Source organism: Cupressus sempervirens, chromosome 5 (genome assembly GCF_028749045.1).
Source record: "Cupressus sempervirens isolate cs-2001-9-10 chromosome 5, ASM2874904v1, whole genome shotgun sequence".
Taxonomy (NCBI): domain Eukaryota; kingdom Viridiplantae; phylum Streptophyta; class Pinopsida; order Cupressales; family Cupressaceae; genus Cupressus; species Cupressus sempervirens.
Genome location: NC_143122.1, coordinates 215477748 through 215497667, shown reverse-complemented (window position 1 = coordinate 215497667; position 19920 = coordinate 215477748). Strand labels below are relative to the sequence as shown.

At 35.4% G+C, this 19920-nt stretch overlaps 1 pseudogene; it reads right to left on the bottom strand.

Moving 5' to 3' along the window:
- Positions 1 to 15972: 15972 nt before the first annotated feature.
- LOC149555193 (UDP-glycosyltransferase 86A1 pseudogene) lies at positions 15973 to 18775 on the bottom strand (annotated as a pseudogene).
- Positions 18776 to 19920: the final 1145 nt, after the last annotated feature.

Here is a 19920-nt window from a genome sequence, read left to right as displayed (position 1 = left end):
ATTAATATAAATACATATGTTTACATATTTATATTTGCTTTATATAAATACATATATGTATTTATTTTTAAATTTATATTTATATTAAGAAATATATGAATATATAATTATATATAAATATATTTATATTATAAAATATATGAATATATATTTATTTTTTATATTTATATATTTGTGGGTATATATATATATATATGCACACTTTTGACATTGTTTATAATTTTTATATGCTCTTTTTGCCTTAGTATATAGTAGTATATTATAGAATGTTTTTGTGCATCATATATATATCTATATATATATATATTATGTATATATAAAACATATACTATGTATATAAAGCAATTATATACTATATAAATATAAGAACAAATATATTACCCACTTATTTAAATAAATATATATATATATAAGTGGGTAATATATTTGTTCTTATATTTATATAGTATATAATTGCTTTATATACATAGTATATGTTTTATATATACATAATATATTATATATATATTATGGCCCCCTTTGACCCATATTACCCATTCGAATATGTCCCTAGGGGTCCTAAGACCCCGAGGGACATATGTCATGGTTTAATGGGTCAAAGAGGGTCATAGGTCACCCTGTGACCCCCTTTGACCCATATTACCAATTCGAATATGTCCCTAGGGGTCCTAGGACCCCTAAGGACATATGTCATCATTTAATGGGTCAAAAAGGGTCATAGGTCAACCTATGACCCCCTTTGACCCATATTACCATTCAAATATGTCCCTAGGGGTTCGAGGACCCCTAGAGACATATGCCATCGTTTAATGGATCAAAGAGGGTCATAAGTCACCCTATGACCACGTTTGACCCATATGAACGATGACATATGTCCCTAGGGGTCATAAGAATTTGTCTCATATTAGCCATTTGAATTTGTCTCTAGAGGTCCGAGGAACCCTAGAGACATATGTCATCGTTTAATGGGTCAAAGAGGGTCATAGGTCACCCTATGACCCCCTTTGAATCATATGAACAATTTGAATATGTTCTTAGGGGTCTTAGGACCCCTAGAGACATATGTCGTTGTTTAATGGGTCAAAGGGGGTCATAGGTCACCCTATAACCCCCTTTGACCCATATGACCGATTTGAATATGTCCCTAGGGGTCCTAGGACCCCTAGAGACATATGTCATCATTTAATGGGTAAAAAGGGGTCATAGGCCACCCTATGACCCCCTTTGACCCATATGAAAGATTCGAATATGTCCCTAGGGGTTCTAAGACCCTTAGTGACATATGTCATTGTTTAATGGGTTAAAGAGGGTCATAGGTCACCTATGACCCCCTTTGACCCATATGAACGATTCAAATATATTCTTAGGAGTTCTAGGACCCCTAGAGACATATGTCATCGTTTAATGGGTCAAAGGGGGTCATAGGTGACCCTTTGACTCATATGAACGATTCAAATATGTCCCTAGGGGTCCTAGGACCCCTAGCGACATATGTCATCGTTTAATGGGTCAAAGTGGGTCATACGTCACCCTATCACCCCCTTTAACCATATGAATGATTCGAATATGTCCCTAGGGGTCTTAGGACCAAAAGAGACATATGTTGTTGTTTAATGGGTCAAAGCGGGTCATAAGTCACCCTATGACCCCTTTTGACCCATATGAACAATTCAAATATGTCCCTAGGGGTCTTAGGACCCGAAGGGACATATGTCGTCATTTAATGGGTTAAAAGGGGTCATAGGGTGACCTCTGACCCCCTTTGACAGATATGAACAATTCGAATATGTCCCTAGGACCCCTAGGGACATATGTCATCTTTTAATGGGTCAAAGTGGGTCATAGGTCACTCTTTGACCCATATGAACGATTTCGAATATGTCCCTAGGGGTCCTAGGACCCCTAGGGACATATGTCATCATTTAATGGGTCAAAAGGGGTCATAAGTCACTATGTGACCCCATTTGACCCATATTACCCATTTGAATATGTCCTTTGTTGTCCTAGGACCCCTAGGGACATATTTCATCACTTAATGGGTCAAAGGGGGTCATAGGTCACCTTATGACTCCTTTTGACCCATATTAGCCATTCAAATTTGTCCCTACAGGTCCGAGGACCCCTAGAGACATATGTCATCGTTTAATGGGTCAAAGAGGGTCATAGGTCACCCTATGACTCCCTTTGAACCATATGAACGATTTGAATATGTCCTTAGGGGTCCTAGGACCCCTAGAGACATATTTCATCATTTAATGGGTCAAAAGGGGTCATAGGTCACCTTATGACTAGCTTTGACTCATATGAACAATTCGAATGTGTCCCTAGGGTTTCTAGGACACTTAGAGACATATGTCATTGTTTAATGGGTCAAAAAGGGTCATAGGTCACCCTATAACCCCCTTTGACCCATATTACCCATTCGAATATGTCCCTAGGGGTCCTAGGACCCCTAAGGACATATGTCGTCATTTAATGGGTGAAAGGGGGTCATAGGTCACCTTATGATCCCCTTTGACCCATATGAACAATTCGAATATATCGTCGCTTCATGGGTCAAAGGACGCATATGAACAATTCGAATATGTCCCTAGGGGTTCTAGGAGCCCTAGGGACATATGTCATCATTTAATGGGTCAAAGGAGGTCATAGGGTGACATATGACCGCCTTTCACCCATATGAATTATTTGAATATGTCCCTAGAGCTCTTAGGGCCCCTAGAGACATATGTCGTCGCTTAATACATCAAAGGGGGTCATAGGTTTGACCCACATGAACGATTCGAATAGTCCCTAGGGGTTGTATGACCATTACAGACATATGTCATTGTTTAATGGGTCAAAGCAGGTCATAGGTCACTCTGTCACCCCCTTTGACTCATATTACCCACTCAAAAATGTCCTTAGGGGTCTGAGGGCCCCTAGAGACATATGTCATCGTTTAATGGGTCAAAGAGGTTCATAGGTCACCCTATGACCCACTTTGACCCATATGAACAATTTGAATATGTCCTTAGGAGTCTTAGGACCACTAGAGACATATGTTGTCATTTAATGGGTCAAAGAGGGTCATAGGTCACCCTATGACCTATGACCCCCTTTGACCCATATGAACGATTAGAATATGTCCTTAGAGGTTCTAAGACCTTATGAGACATATGTCATTGTTTAATGGGTCAAAGGGGGTCATACGTCACCTTGTAACCCCCTTTGACCCATATTACCTATTCGAATATGTCCTTATGGGTCCTAGGCCCCTTAGGGACATATGTCATCGTTTAGTGGGTCAAAGGGGGTCATAGGTCAACCTATGACCCCCTTTGACCCATATGAATGATTTGAATATGTCCCTAGGGGTTATAGGACCCTTAGAGACATATGTTGTTGTTTAATGGGTCAAAGGGCGTCATAGGTCACCTTGTAACCCCCTTTGACCCATATTACCCATTCGAATATGTCTTTAGGGGTCCAAGGACCCCTAGGAACATATGTCATCATTTAATTATGTCAAAGGGAGTCATAAGTCACCCTATGACCCCCTTTGACCCATATTACCCATTCGAATATGTCCCTAGGGGTTTGATGACCCCTAGAGTCATATGTCATTGTTTAATGGGTCAAAGAGGGTCATAGGTCACTTTATGACCCCCTTTGACCCATATGAATGATTTGAATATGTCCCTAGTGGTCTTAGGACCCCTAGCGACATATGTCATCGTTTAATAGGTCAAAAGGGGTCATAGGTCACCCTATGACCATCTTTGACCCATATGAATGATTCGAATATGTCCCTAGGGGTTCTATGACCCCTAGTTACATATCTCATCGTTTTATGGGTCAAAGGGGGTCATAGGTCACCTATGACCCCCTTTGACCCGTATGAATGATTCGATTATGTTCCTAGGGGTTCTAGGACCCGTAGAGACATATGTCGTCATTTAATGGGTCAAAGGGGGTCATAGGTCACTTGTGACCCCCTTTGACTCATATGAACGATTTGAATATGTCCGTAGGGGTCGTAAGACCCCTAGAGACATATGTCGTCGCTTAATGGGTCAAGGGGGGTCATAGGTCACCCTATGACCCCTTTTGTCCATATGAATGATTCAAATATGTCCCTAAGGGTCCTAGGACTCCAAAGGACATATGTCATCGTTTAATGGGTCAAAGACGGTAATAAGTCACCCTATGACCCCCTTTGACCCATATGAACGATTCAAATATGTCCCTAGGGGTCATAGGACCCCAATAGACATATGTCATCGTTTAATGGGTTAAACAGAGTCATAGGGTGACCTATGACCCCCTTTGATCGATATGAACAATTCGAATATGTCCCTAGGGGTCCTAGGACCCCTAGGGACATATGTCATCCTTTAATGGGTCAAAGGGGGTCATAGGTCACCCTATGACCCCCTTTGACCCATATGAACGATTCGAATATGTCCCTAGGGGTCCTATGACTCCTAGGGACAGATGTCGTCATTTAATGGGTCAAAAGGGGTCATAGGTCACTCTGTGACCCCTTTGACCCATATTACCCATTTCAATATGTCCCTTTGGATCCTAGGATCCCTAGGGACATATGTCATCGTTTAATGGGTCAAAGGGGGTCATAGGTCACCCTATGACCCCCTTTGACCCATATTAGCCATTCGAATTTGTCCTTAGGGGTGTAAGGACCCCTAGAGACGTATGTCATCATTTAATGAGTCAAAGAGGGTCATAGGTCACCCTATGACCCCCTTTGACCCATATGAACGATTTGAATATGTCCTTAGGGGTCCTAGGACCCCTAAAGACATATGTTGTTGTTTAATGGGTCAAAGGGCATTTGACCCATATGAATGATTCGAATATGTCTCTAGGGGTTTTAGGACCCTTAGCGACATATGTCGTTGTTTAATAGGTCAAAGGGGGTCATAGGTCACCCTGTAACTCCCTTTCACCCATATTACCCATTCGAATATGTCCCTAGGGGTCCTAGGACCCCTAGGGACATATGTCATTGTTTAATGGGTCAAAGGGGGTCATAGGTCACCCTATGACCCCCTTTTACCCATATGAACGATTCAAATATGTCCCTAGGGGTTCTAGGACCCTTAGAGACATATGTCGTCGTTTAATGGGTCAAAGGGGGTCATAGATCACCCTGTCACCCTCTTTGACCCATATTACCCATTCGAATATGTCCTTAGAGGTCTTAGGACCCCTAGAGACATATGTCAATGTTTAATGGGTCATTTGACCCATATTACCCACTCGAATATGTTCCTAGGGGTCCGAGGACCCCTAGAGACATATGTCATTATTTAATGGGTCAAAGAGGGTCATAGGTCACATTATGACCCCCTTTGACCCATATGAACAATTTAAATATGTCCCTAGGGGTCCTAGGACTCCTAGAGACATATGTCGTCATTTAATGGGTCAAAGGGGGTCATAAGTCACCCTATGACCCCCTTTGACTCATATGAACAATTCGAATATGTCCCTAGGGGTTCTAGGACCCCTAGCAACATATGTCATCTTTTAATGAGTCAAAGGGGGTCATAGGTCACCTATGACCCCTTTTGACCCATATGAACAATTCGAATATGTCCCTAGGGGTTCTAGGACCCTTAGAGACATATGACATCTTTTAATGGATCAAAGGGGGTCATAGGTCACCTATGACCCCCTTTGACCCATATGAACGATTCGAATATGTCCCTAGGGGTCCTAGGACCCCTAAAGACATATGTCGTCGCTTAATGGGTCAAAGGGGGTCATAGGTCACCCTATGACCCCCTTTGACCTATATGACCCATTTGAATATGTCCCTAGGGGTCCTAAGACTGCTAGGGACATATGTCGTCATTTAATGGGTCAAAGAGGGTCATATGTCACCCTATGGCCCTCTTTGACCCATATTACCGATTTGAATATGTCTGTAAGGGTCCTATGACTCCTAGGGACATATTTCATCATTTAATGGGTGAAAGGGCCTTTGACCCATATGAACAATTCAAATATGTCCCTAGGGGTCCTAAAACTCTTAGGGACGTATGTCATCTTGTAATGGGTCAAAGGGGGTCATACATCACCCTATGGCCCCCTTTGACCCATATGAACGATTCGAATATGTCCTTAGGGGTCTTAAGATTCCTAGGGACATATGTCATCGTTTAATGGGTCAAAGGGGGTCATAGGTCACCCTATGACCCCTTTTGACCCATATTACCCATTCGAATATGTCCTTAGGGGTTCTAGGACCCCTAGAGACATATGTTGTCATTTAATGGGTCAAAAAGAGTGATAGATCACCCTATGACTCCCTTTGACCCATAGTACCCATTCGAATATGTCCGTAGGGGTCGTAGGACCCGTAGGGACATATGTCTTCATTTAATGGGTCAAAGGGACCTATGACCCCCTTTGACCCATATTACCTATTCAAATATGTCCCTAGAGGTCCTAGGACCCCTAGAGACATATGTCGTCATTTAATAAGTCAAAGGGGGTCATAGGTCACCTATGACCCCCTTTGACCCATATGAATGATTCGAATATGTCCCTAGGGGTCCTAGGACCCCCAGAGACATATGTCATCATTTTATGGATCAAAGGGGGTCATAGGTCACCTTATGAGCCCCTTTGACCCATATGACCTATTCGAATATGTCCCTAGGGTTCCTAGAACCCCTAGGGACATATGTCATCATTTAATGGGTCAAAGAGGGTCATAGGTCACCCTATGACCCCCTTTGACCCATATTACCCATTTGAATATGTCTGTAGGGGTTCGAGGACCCCTAGGGACATATGTCGTCATTTAATAGGTTAAAGGGGGTCATAGGGTGACCTATGACCCCTTTTGACCCATATGAATGATTCGAATATGTCCCTAGGGGTTTTAGGACCCCTAGGGACTTATGTCATCCTTTAATGGGTCAAAGGAGGTCATAGGTCACCCTATGGCCTCCTTTGATCCATATGAACGATTCGAATATGTCTTTAGGGGTCCTGGGACTCTTAGGGACAGATGTCGTCATTTAATGGGTCAAAGGACCTATGACCCCCTTTGACCCATATTACCCATTCAAATATGTCCTTAGGGGTTCTAGGACCCCTAGAGACATATGTCATCGTTTAATGGGTCAAAGAGGGTGATAGGTGACCCTATGACCCCCTTTGACCCATAGTACCCATTTGAATATGTCCCTAAGGGTCGTAGGACTCCTAAGGACATATGTCATCATTTAATGGGTCAAAGGGACCTATAACCCCCTTTGACCTATATTACCCATTCGAATATGTCCCTACGGGTCGTAGGACCCCTAGAGACATATGCCATCATTTAATGGGTCAAAGGGGGTCATAGGTCACCATATGACCCCCTTTGACCCATATGAACGATTCAAATATGTCCTTTGGGGTCTTAGGACCCGTAGGGACATATGTTCTCATTTAATGTGTCAAAAGGGGTCATAGGTCACCCTATGACCCCTTTTGACCCATATTAACCATTGTAATATGTCCCTAGGGGTCAGACCCCTAGGAACATATGTCGTCGTTTAATGCGTGAAAGGGGGTCAATGGTTGACCTATGACCCCCTTTGACTCATATATATTAATAACACATATATATTTATATATATATAATGTTATTATATTTAATAAAAATATTCTGTTATTATATATATAGATAACATATATATATATATATATATATATATATATATATATATATATATATATATATATATATATATATATATATATATATATATATATATATATATATATATATATATATATATTACATTATTATATTTAATGAAAATATTACGTTATTATATATATATATATATTAATAACATACATATTAATATAATAATATATAATAAGTATTATATATATATATAAATTATGTTATTATATTTAGTAAAAATAATAATAATATAAATTATATTTATCGATTGTAATAAGATTAATATAATATATTATTATATATTACTAAATTATATCTTAGATCTTTACATTACGTTATTATATATATAATATATTAAAATACATCTTTACATAGTAATATAAGTGAAATAATTTATAAATCATAAGTTATAACGTTTAAACCTAATTTTTCCTCCAAAATGGGTTGGGATTTGAAATTTTCCACCCGGAGCATATCAGATATCCGATTAGGCCTAGTATTTACCAAGCCTACCTGATCAACCCAAAAGACGTGTTTAAAGAGGGTTTTAGTGATACTTAGACTTCAGGTAGCTGTCTGACAATGTTATTTTGATCGAAATCGAATGAATGAAAATAGTTTTTTAATAGATTCCATCAATATAATTTCTGTCAAATTCTGAGTTCGATAAGTATTTATTAGTTAATTATTGTAAAGTGTTTATTGACATACTGATTGAAAAATAGCTATAACTTTCAAACGGAATAACATTTTTTAAATCTAAAAGTTGCGTCACATTCTATAATTCGCCTAGTATAAGAAATTTTTTAATTTAAATTTGGTGAAATTTTCTATTAGTTAGGGTGGTCAGACACAAGACTTTTTTTTTTGAAAAAGTTTTGGTAAAAAATTCATATTTAATTATTTATTTGGAGTAAAAATACCAAAAAATATGCATCACATCTGGGCATGAGTCTACTTTTCATATCTATAATTATATTAAAAAAATATTATGATTTGATTTTGATTAAGGTGGTCGGACATACACCTACTTTTTATTTTCGCCCTAAAATTTTCTTAGTACTGCATTAAAATTCAAACTTTTGATGAATTAATTATTTTTTTCTCCTGATAAGGCCTAGTAGTTTAGAAACTACATTCAATTTCTTACAAATTATTTTCTTACAACTTTTTGATATAAAGTCCATAGCCACTTCAAAATTATGTGTCAAGTTGACATAAACCTGATTTGTTGATTTTTCACTGCCACTTAAGGCCATAGTTTGGTACACCATGATCTTGCACATACCCAGATAAACTAGAAGGGAACAATAAGGAAAATGTGGTAAGTAATAAATTTGAAGAGGATGCTTTGCTTCTTTCTTTAGAAAGTGTTGATGATTCATGGGTTTTAGATTCTGGTGATTCATTTCATGCTAAACCCTATTGAGGTTATTTTATTGATTATGTCCAAAGGGATTTTGGGATTGTTTATTTGACGGATAATGAACCCTGTTAAATTGTTGGAAATAGAAAAGTTAAGATTAAGTTGCAAAATAGGAATAATTGGCTACTACATGAGGTAAGACATGTTCCAAGGCTCAATAGGAATTTAATTTCAACAGGGAAACTCGGTGGTGAGAGTTGTGTAGTTACTCTTAATAATAAAAATTTGAAGGTTTCAAAAGGTTCCCTTGTAGTAGAAAAAGTGTAAAAATAGGCACCTTATATCTTTGTACATGTCATATTGTTCCTTTTAATTTGATTATTTAAGAGAAAAATGAATGTTTAGGAATAGTTACTATAATTGAATAGGGAGAACAAACAATTGCTATAGATTCTAATATAGCGCTATGGCACCACAAACATGGGCACATGAGTGAGAAATGTATGAAATTACTTCATTCAAAGAAATTTTTTACCAGGTCTAAAATGTGTTAATATGGATTTCTATGAAATTTGTGTGTATGAAAAGCAAAAGATAGTGAGTTTTGTGAAGAGTGAGAAGGAAATGAAAAATGAGAAATGCGAGCTTGTGCATACAGATGTATGGGGACCAGCTCATATATCTTCCCTTGGCATCTCTCAAATTATTATGTTACATTTATTGATGATGCAACTAGAAAAGTATGGGTTCACTTCCTTAGACATAAATATGATGTATTTTAAACTTTTAAGAAATGGAAATGCTTGGTTGAGAGTGAGACCGGTAAAAAGCTAAAATGTCTCAAATCTGATAATGGTGGTGAGTATTGCAATCATGAATTTGAAGATTACTACTCCACTAATGGTATTCAAAGACAAAATACTATTCCAAGGAATCCATGGGAAAATGGAGTGGTTGAATGCATGAACATGACAATCATGGAGTGTGCAAGGAGCATGAGGTTGCATGCTAGGCTACCCTTAAACATGTGCGTAGAGGCTATCAATACTGATGTATATTTGATTAATAGAGGTCCCTCTACTCCTTTGGGTTGTGGTATTCTAGAGGAAGCATGAACTAGTAAGAAGGTGAGTTATTCTTTTGTTAAAACATTTGTTTGTGAAACATTTTCACATATAGATTTTGAAAATATAACCAAGCTAGAAGCTAAGTCAAAGATGTGTATTTATTGGATATGGTATTGATATTTGGTTACAAGCTTTAGGATTTTGAAAATTGTAAAATTGTAAGAAGTAAGGATGTCATATTCAATGAGAAAATGGTGTAAAAAGATTTGATATAGTAGAATGAGAAGAAAGCAAATGATTACATAATGTTGGATGATACTCCAAAAGATGATGTTCCAATAGTTCTTCATGATCTGCAACAACTACATCAACAAATGCCACACACCCTAGTGAATGTTTGATGATCAATAAGGTTAAGTAGACCTCCAAAATGATTATCTCCTTCTTTGTATTCTATCTTATTTACTAATGCTAGTGAACTTGAATGTTATGATGAATTTGTGCAGACCTAGATACAAAGATTCCCATTAACTAGATACAAAGATTCAATGGGAGTATGCAGTGAAAGAAGAAATGGATTTTTTTCTTTTAAAAATAGACATGGGATTTATGCTAGAGTTGCCTACAAGTAAAAAGGCTTTACAGAATAAATTGGTTTATAGGTTGAAAGTAGAGGATGGAAGTAAGAAAAGATTTAAAGAAAAGTTAGTTGTGAAAGGATTTGCACAAAAAAAGGGCATCAATTTTGATGAGATATTCTCTCATGTTGTTAAAATGATTTCAATTTGTAGAATTTTAAGTATTGTACCTACTAAAGATTTGTAATTGGAGCATCTTGATGTTAAAAAAACCTTTCTTCATGGTGATTTAGATGAAGATATATGGCATGTAACCATAGGGATTTGAAGTCAAAGGTAAGGAGAATCTAGTGTGCAGATTGAAGAAAAGTTTTTATGGCTTGAAGTAAGAACTTCAGCAATGGTGTCTGTTTGACAATTTTATGCATGAGCATGGATACAGTAGGTGTCATTTAGATCATTATGTTTACTTGAAGAGGTTAGATGACAAAAACTACATTATTTTATGTTTATATGTTGAAGATATGTTTATAGCTGGGTTAACATGATTTACATTAAGGGGTTTTAAAAATTGTTAGAACATTCATTTTCTATGAATGATTTTGGGGGCAACAAAGAAAATCCCTAGTATGAAAATTTAGAGAGAAGAAAAACAAAAAATTGGTCCATTATCTTAGGCTAATTATATTGTGAACATGTTGTGATGTTTCCATATGAAGAATGCTAAAGTTGATAGCACACCTTTACCTAGTCATTTGAAATTGACTAAGGAGATGTGTCCAAAGACACAAGAAGAGGAGGCTAAGGTGTCCAAGGTACCTTATGCTTCAGTCATAAGAATCTTTATGTATGTTATAGTATGTATAATGCCAGATATTGCACATGTAGTAGGATTCATTAGTAGGTATATGAGTCATCTAGGAATTGAGCATTGGAATGCAATTAAATGGATTCTTAGATATTTGAGAGGAACATCTAGTAAGTGTTTACATTTTGGGGGCTCTATTGCTGATTTATAGGGCTATGTTGACTTAGATTTGGCAATGGATAATAATATCAAGAGGAGTACAACAAGTTACGTATCTACTATTGGTGGGGCAATAGTGACTTGGGTTTCTCGATTACAGAAGGTTAATTCTTTATCCACTATAGAGGTAGAGTATATTGTTGCCATAGAGTCAAAAAAGGAGATGATATGGCTTTAGTTATTCATGGAAGAATTGGGACACCCATAAAGGAATAAGTATCTGTTCATAGATAGCTAGAGTACCATTCATCTTGCAAATAATTATGCTCTAAATTCAAAAACAAGACACATACAATTGTGGTACCATTTCATTCGATCAGTTTTGGATGATGGACAATTAAAGATGGAGAAGATACATAGAGATGATAATCCCATAGATATGTTTATCAAGGTAGTAAAAAGGAAGAAGCTAAACTCCTCTTCAACTTTGGTTGGTCTTGTAGATTGAAAAGAATTAAAGAACAACAGAGTCCATGGTGGTTTGATATTCTAGCAGGAGCTATATGTTTAGTAGTGTTATAATCAGTCTCCATGTGGGAGGTTGAGTCTGATCATTCTGCAAGTGGGAGATTGTTTTGATGTGGAGCCTAATCAGACTCAAAGATTTATTTAGTATAATTTCCCCTTAGATTATTTCTATGGGGGTTTGGGGGCAGTGTGCCCAAGACAAGGTCAAGGGGTAGCACCCCAGGTGCACTCCCTATTGCAGTACAAGGTGGGGTTGAGGGGAAACACCCGTACGCAAGTTTTTGGGGGCAATGCCCTCAAAGCCAAAAATGACCTTTTATTGTAAAAGGTGTTGGTTGCTATTTTTCTATTGGACAACTTATTCTAGCCCTAATTTTTGTAAGTGATAAAAGCTTGTATAAAATGGCTTAGGGATATGGATTTCATAATGTATGGTGATATCGTAACTTCTTGCAGTGGTATTGACCTATAAGAGATTACAAATTGTACTTATTTTTGGTGGATGTAGCCCAAGAATTGGGTGAACCACATTAAATCTTTGTGTCTATTGTTCTCTTTTGTGCGATCTATTATTTTTTGATATTGGTTATATTTGCATGTAATTGTTTTTTTTTCTATGGGTAATACTAACATAAATTTAACAAAAAAAATTGATATTATTTGTAGGTATTGCAGATTAGAGTTTGTTTAGAATGAATATTTTTCATTGGATTGAGGGTTGTTAATGTGATTCATTTTTTAATCATGAACTAAGATAAAGTTTCATTTTGGGGGGAGATCAATGATGTCTAGTATTTGTTTTCATCCTTCTGTTGTCAAGCTAACCTTAGAGAATTACCTATCTTGGAAAAAGGGGATAGAGAATTATTACCTTGAACAAGATCTATTGCTTTCTCTCCTTGGACATGTTTATGAGCCACATGATTATAAATAGAAAATTGCATAGTTTAATAGTAATGATATTATCAATAGACCAATATGTTTTACTATTTAAGATGATATTTTATATCATATAGAGCACACAAAGTTTCCTTTCATTTCTTGGACCATCATCCAAAATTTGTATAGAGACATTGATTCTTCATTTGAAAGTAATGATTTCTTAGATAACAAGAATTCTATGGCTGATACTAAGATTTCATCTATCCCATCTTATGTGGACACATTCATCTTGGATGATTAGTTTATTGATAATCCTAGTGCTCCTTTTATTTCTTCAGAGATTAGATTTGCTTCAATGAAAGCTTCCAATGATTCTTTGCAGCACAACCATTTGTGTCTTCTAGATTCAATTAATTGGGATCCATTTCTATTATACATATCATTTTTGTTTTTATAATCCCTCATTTAAGATCTAGAAGACAACATTGATTGCATTCATCTTTTTTTTGATGAAGGTGATACTTCTTCAATTATTGTGAGGGAACCTTTAGACCCTCTTCTTCCTTCTCTACATGGTCACTCTTCATAGATTGATATGAGTTTGGATACATTTGCATAATATTTTACATAGATCTATTTTCCTTTTGAGATGATACATGTGTCTCTTGATTATGATTAGTTTCTAAAAGATTGTACTTGTTTCAAGATCTACATGGAGACCAAGAAGTATTTTTAGAGGCATCGTACATTTTGAGTTTTCTTTCTACATATTCCTTTCAGGATTGGGGAGATTTCATTCATACATCTTTAATTTTGTTTCTTCCTAAAGGGAAGAACATTTTTTGATGATCATGGACCACCTTGTGCACACAATTTTGAACATCTACCATTAACTACACATTATGGAGGGATCTATATTCTCTTCCTTTTCACTTTCTTAGACATCTTTTGGGGATGAAAGAAATTGTACTATGGTAGTTTTATTCTTTATTAACATCTATTTGGATGGGGTTTTTTTTTTATTCCCATTGGGTTTTCCCTCTTTCCTCTTTACTTTTAATTAGGAGTTTATTTTCTCCTTAGTAGGAATTAAGGAGGTGTGTTAGTGTTGGTTAATTCTAATGACTAGTTGTAACATGCACTGATTTCATACCTTGAGTTTGATCCATGACTTATGGGTAACTTACACTCACTATTGTAGAACCACTTATTAATTTCAATTTATATGGTAACTTCATATTGTATAAAGATATATAGTTTGTAATCAATGAAGAATGGAAATTCATTCTTGATTCTACATCTCTTCTTTGCTCTATTTTTAATTTTTAATTTGTGTCTTTTATTTTTCAGCAAGACCCTTAATCTATTATGTAGATTTAGCTACAGAATCTTACACTTTCCATCATCATCATTGGATCTAAAAATATTGTGTAATATTGATAATTGATGAATAGGCTTTGCTAAGGTCGATAAACATCTAACATCTTGAAGGCATAGATTATAGTATGTATGCAATTATATTCGAGATTGTACTATTTACTGATCATTTTAAATTTATTTTAAAGTGTTTCCAATAGTTTTTGGGTTTTTTAAAATATTTTGATTATAATCAACATTTTATTATATAAAAATAAAATAATATTGAATATAAACTTTGAATATAATACTAATAATAAATTTAAAGATTGTAATGTGCTAATTTATTTTTAATTTTTTTAAATGAATTTCTCCAACATAAGTAGGTTTAAAAAATAATTGATAAATTGTATAGTAAATTATTTAAATATTTTATATTTCTTTCTAAATTTAAATTTGGAGAATTTAATGCTTAACAATGTTCACAGATGAATTTTGTAATATTTATTGCAAAAAAGTTTGTAAAGTTATTTATGTATTTCTTAGTCTAACTTAAAACCTTATTATTAGTATTTTGACATTACACAATATTTAATTAAGTTTGTTCCAGTTCTCCCCGATTGTTATACTAGAAAGCATTGACTTCCATATTTCTTGAAATAATGAACTTAAAAAAAATGTAATGTTTATATGTACTTGAATAAATAAACAAAGAGATGCTCCATATTTCTTGCAATAATGAACTTAAAAAAAATGTAATGTTTATATGTACTTGAATAAGTAAACAAAGAGTTGCTTACCAACATATTTGGCTTCATGTATGGATTTGGACTTCGGTTATTTCCATACTGCCTTGATTTATAAGCTAGTGATGCAACGTTATTTACATTTTATAATGATTTGAAACAACTAATAACCATTCATTTATTAATAAAGGAGAATAAAAAATTAAGAATTATTTATAATAATTTGGAATTCTACATCACACATAAAAGTGAAAACAATTTAAAATATTTTTTTCAATTGGCTGAAGCAAAATAACAAGATTAACAATAACAAATGTGTTCAACAACGAATTTGTACACAACATAACAACATTCTAAAATAATTTAAATTTATGAATAGATATGGTTTTAACTAATTGCTAACAATGAAATTGAACTTAAAACTTTACCTACTATACATACATATATGAATAGATAGATACATAATACATGCATATATACATACATACATATATAACAAAGTTTATAAATAAATATGTTGTCAATAATGTTATTGAATAACTAAAACAAATCAACATTGATCTATTGATCTATTTATTCAAAAAACACAATATTAAAATTAAAAAAATTAAAATTAAAAAAATCAAATAGAGATATAAATATTATCAGTAATAATAATACCATTATCTGAAACATTATTTAATATAAAATGTATATATTATATTGACCCAACTTTTCACCTCCAATTAAAAAGAAGAGAAGAGTCATAACATTGACTTTATATGTATGAACCAACAGGTTGGACCCTCTCTAATCCTTGACCTTGACTTCCTTCCCTTTTAAAACAATCATATGAGACTCCTGTGATGATATCCGACTCAGCTCTCTCCCTTTCAAGTAGTCTACAAATCCTTCCAAATTATTTTGAGATGACCCTCCATTCATCATTGCTTTCTTCATAACCTGTCTAACACACACAATGTTACGCCTAATCTTTTTCCCCTTTTCTTCATCTATATTCATGAACTCTATTATTGTAAGGGCAATCTCTTGGGAGAGTACAAGAGTAGACCTCATGTTATTAGAACTTCTAGTAATGTGACCCAAATTCATGGCCACTCCCCATTGGTGTACAATGAGCTTACAATTGGTATACTGGTCTGTGAGAAGAGGAAATGAGAGCATGGGAACTCCCAACGAGAGGCTTTCCATGATTGAATTCCAACCACAATGAAATCCACCCACGGAAGAATGAGACAATATATCTATCTGAGAAACGCACTCAACAACCAAACCCTGATTTTTGCACTTTTCCACAAACTTATCTGGCAGTAAGTCTTGTACATCAGAGGCCACAATATCAGGACGAAGAACCCAAATGAATGGTTGTTTGCTCTGCAACAATGCCATGGCGATTTCATGAATTTGGGCCTTGGAAACATGGGCATAACTTCCAAATGAGATGTAGAGAACGGAGTTATTGGGCTTGCTGTCAAGCCAACTGCTGTAATCAGACTCGGCCCACATGCTTGCCCCCACATCGCCCTTTGGTTGAAGCAACGGACCCACTGAACAAAACGGGATTCCTGACTGAGACTTTAGCTCTTCAATTGTTTGCTTCTCCAGTTCCTCTACTGTGTTGGAAATAATCCAATCTGCGGCACAAGCAGAGTGAAATGCTTGGTATATACTTTTGTGCATCAACGTTGATACATCCATCTCTTGCAGATACGAAGGAAGGTCTGTTAATTTCAAAGTTGGAGTCCCGGGAATGTAGCTTATCAGCTCTCCATCTGCAGCAAAATGTTCACCAATAATATTTTCTCAAATTTGATGAGCACAAGTCATATTAACGTATATTATAGTATACTCTCTTTCTAAAGCAATAACTGTAATACATTATTAGTGTTGCACATAATCTGATAATTATACATTCGTAAAGGTGAGTGGGGTGAAGCATAAACAAAATTATGAGTTGCAGAACAATAATAGGAGAGAGGAAGATTCCGTCATCCATTTCAAAGTTCAGTCTATTGAATGGCAGAACAATAACAAAGCATCATTTTTGTCTCAGTATCTAATGGCTGATCGCTAAAACTCTTCATCATTGAAAACGGAGAGTTCGTTTTATCAAATCTCGACAAAAATCTCTTTCATAAAAATAACTTAAGACATATATATATATATCTTTGCAGACGAGATCCTCTTCTTCATCCACCCCTTGTCCACTCCCCTTTGTTTAGGAGTTTCATTTTTCCCATGAACTTTCTTAAAAGGTTTAAACAATTGTGATATTGCTATTAGAATTTAACTGTGTAGTTTTTTGAGTCAAACTCATTGACTCATATTTCATGAGTAGTGATTCACAAAAATTCATCTCTCGTGAGAATAAATGGAACACTTAGCATTCATTTGATCTAGGTGATGCTAAGTGTTCTATTTATTCTCATGAAAAATGGATGTGTTGAATCACTACTCATGAAATATCAATAGATTTGTCTAAAAAACTACACAATTAAATCTTGATCACAATGTTATATATGATAAACAAAAAATAACAATCACACTCGTCAAGCACAATTAGAAATTATTAAGGGCCCCTTTGGCTGCAGGAATAGAAATGGGGGAATAGGAATACTTATTCTAGAATAGAAAATGGGGGTACATATTCCTATTCTTGTTTGGTTCAGCCAAAATTTGATGTGGAATTCATGGACCCAAAAATTTATTTTTTCTAAAATAAATAAAATTGAAATAGGACTACGTATTCCAATTCCACCCATTTGGGTGGAATTGCAAAACTTCATTTTGGTCAAAATTAAAATATGTATTTCTATTTTATTTCATATTCCAATTTCTATTTGGTACACCCAACAAAGAATTCAAAATTTTAAGAACTTACATATGCCTATTCTACTTGTATTCCTGCTGCCTAACAGACCCTTAAATGAAGAGAACAATGGTAAGAAAACAATGGTAATCAGAAGAAGAAATCCTGATGACTTTATTTATAAATATTAACCATGGTGCATAAGCATAAGAAATGTTAATAACATCTTTCTAATTATAAAACAATATAAAGCAGAAAGCAAATATCACACCTAGAAATTTCATTGAACTAATCATTAGAACATAAATAGAACAATAACAGTGGGAGATGAGGAAGATCCTGAAAGGATAAAAATTATTACCGTCCCCTGTAAAGGGATGATGGCCGTTTTTGATAAGAAGATCCCAATGATAATAAATGCAAAACACCAACATCGGCTCTGTCCAGAAAGAAACATGTGAAATCCCAAATTTCTTAGCTATCCGGTCTGCCCAAACATAAAACGTATTGATGATGGAGGAGATTGGAGGGCCTTTTCGTTGTAGATCTTCCATCAATTCCTCTTATTCAGCATAGAATCCTCAAACTTGTGGGGATACTATGAATGTTTTGGGCAAAAGGGTCACGACCATTATATGCCTTGATGATGCGGGCATAGCATCCATGTGTGCAGACAAGAGTCACAAGAATGCCCTTGGCTGCCAGTTTCTTGGCCAAGTTATAGGTTGGGATAATGTGACCCTGAAATGGATACATAAAAACCACTACATGCACACTACTCATCTTTATTGCTCACAACTATGTACCGCTCAAGTACCACTAGCTGAATGTCCTTCTATATAATGTATTAGACAAAGCCAAGGAGGGGCTATTTAAGTCTTTTTTCGTTTCGAAGTCATAGAATTGTATGGAATAGTAAATGCAATCGCCAGTATATTACACTAATGAAGAATTGACTCTGAAAATAACTGTTTGGCTGCAACTTCGAGACCTCCCCTTCCAATAATAAAAGTGATATTCTAAATGTTCTTTATAAACCTCACGTCTTTATTAATATTAATATTCTGCACTTGCTTTTTCAATCATCTTCTAGTATTAAAGAGTTTCAGCCATTTTCTAAGTCTATTTCCACGCACATTCATGAAGTCATTCCCCCATCAATTTTTGAGCCCTCTTGAAATTCAAGATTTTTCAAATCTTCTTCTTGCCTTTGCTTAGTTAGGCTCTCCACCATAGAGAGTTCCTTGTCAGTATTAAATACTTCGCAAGTATTCTTTGAATTCTAGACGCACGTTAGATTAGGTTTGGTAATTAACACGACAACCTATTCCATGGAGCAATCATAAGGGGTGGAATGATGGGAGGCATTTCAGTGAGAAACATGGCTGGGGAAATGATGATAAAAATCTAGAGGTATTTTTAAAGCCCGGCGAGGTATTAGTAATTAGGTCAATATAAGGCTGATTAAAATACAAAGTTTTTGACGTGGGTAATGAGGATAGAATTAGAGGCTTGAAGGGAAGGATTTTTATTAGAATTGGAGGTCAAAGTAGTGAATGATGAGGTCATATTTAAGATGGGTAGTTTGGAGTTTATATTTAATGTTAAAAAGAAAGGGTTGACAATTCTAGGTCAAGGGCAGAAGATAGTGATAAGAGAAAGACAATAGTTATAAGAGAAAAAGTATATTAGAAGAGACCTAATAAACAACCTTGATGAATGTGGTATTCTTTTAAGTGAGTCACTTCACTAAGGGCCCGTTTGGTTGCTGGCATAGGAATTGATAATTAGATTTAAAAATAAGAATGGGAATGGTGATTGAGAATGGAATTTGAAAATCACAATTCTAATCTTGTTTGGTTCAGTTGGACTGAAATTAGAATAAGGGCAGAAGAAAAAGAAACAGATGAATACGATCGATTTAGGGC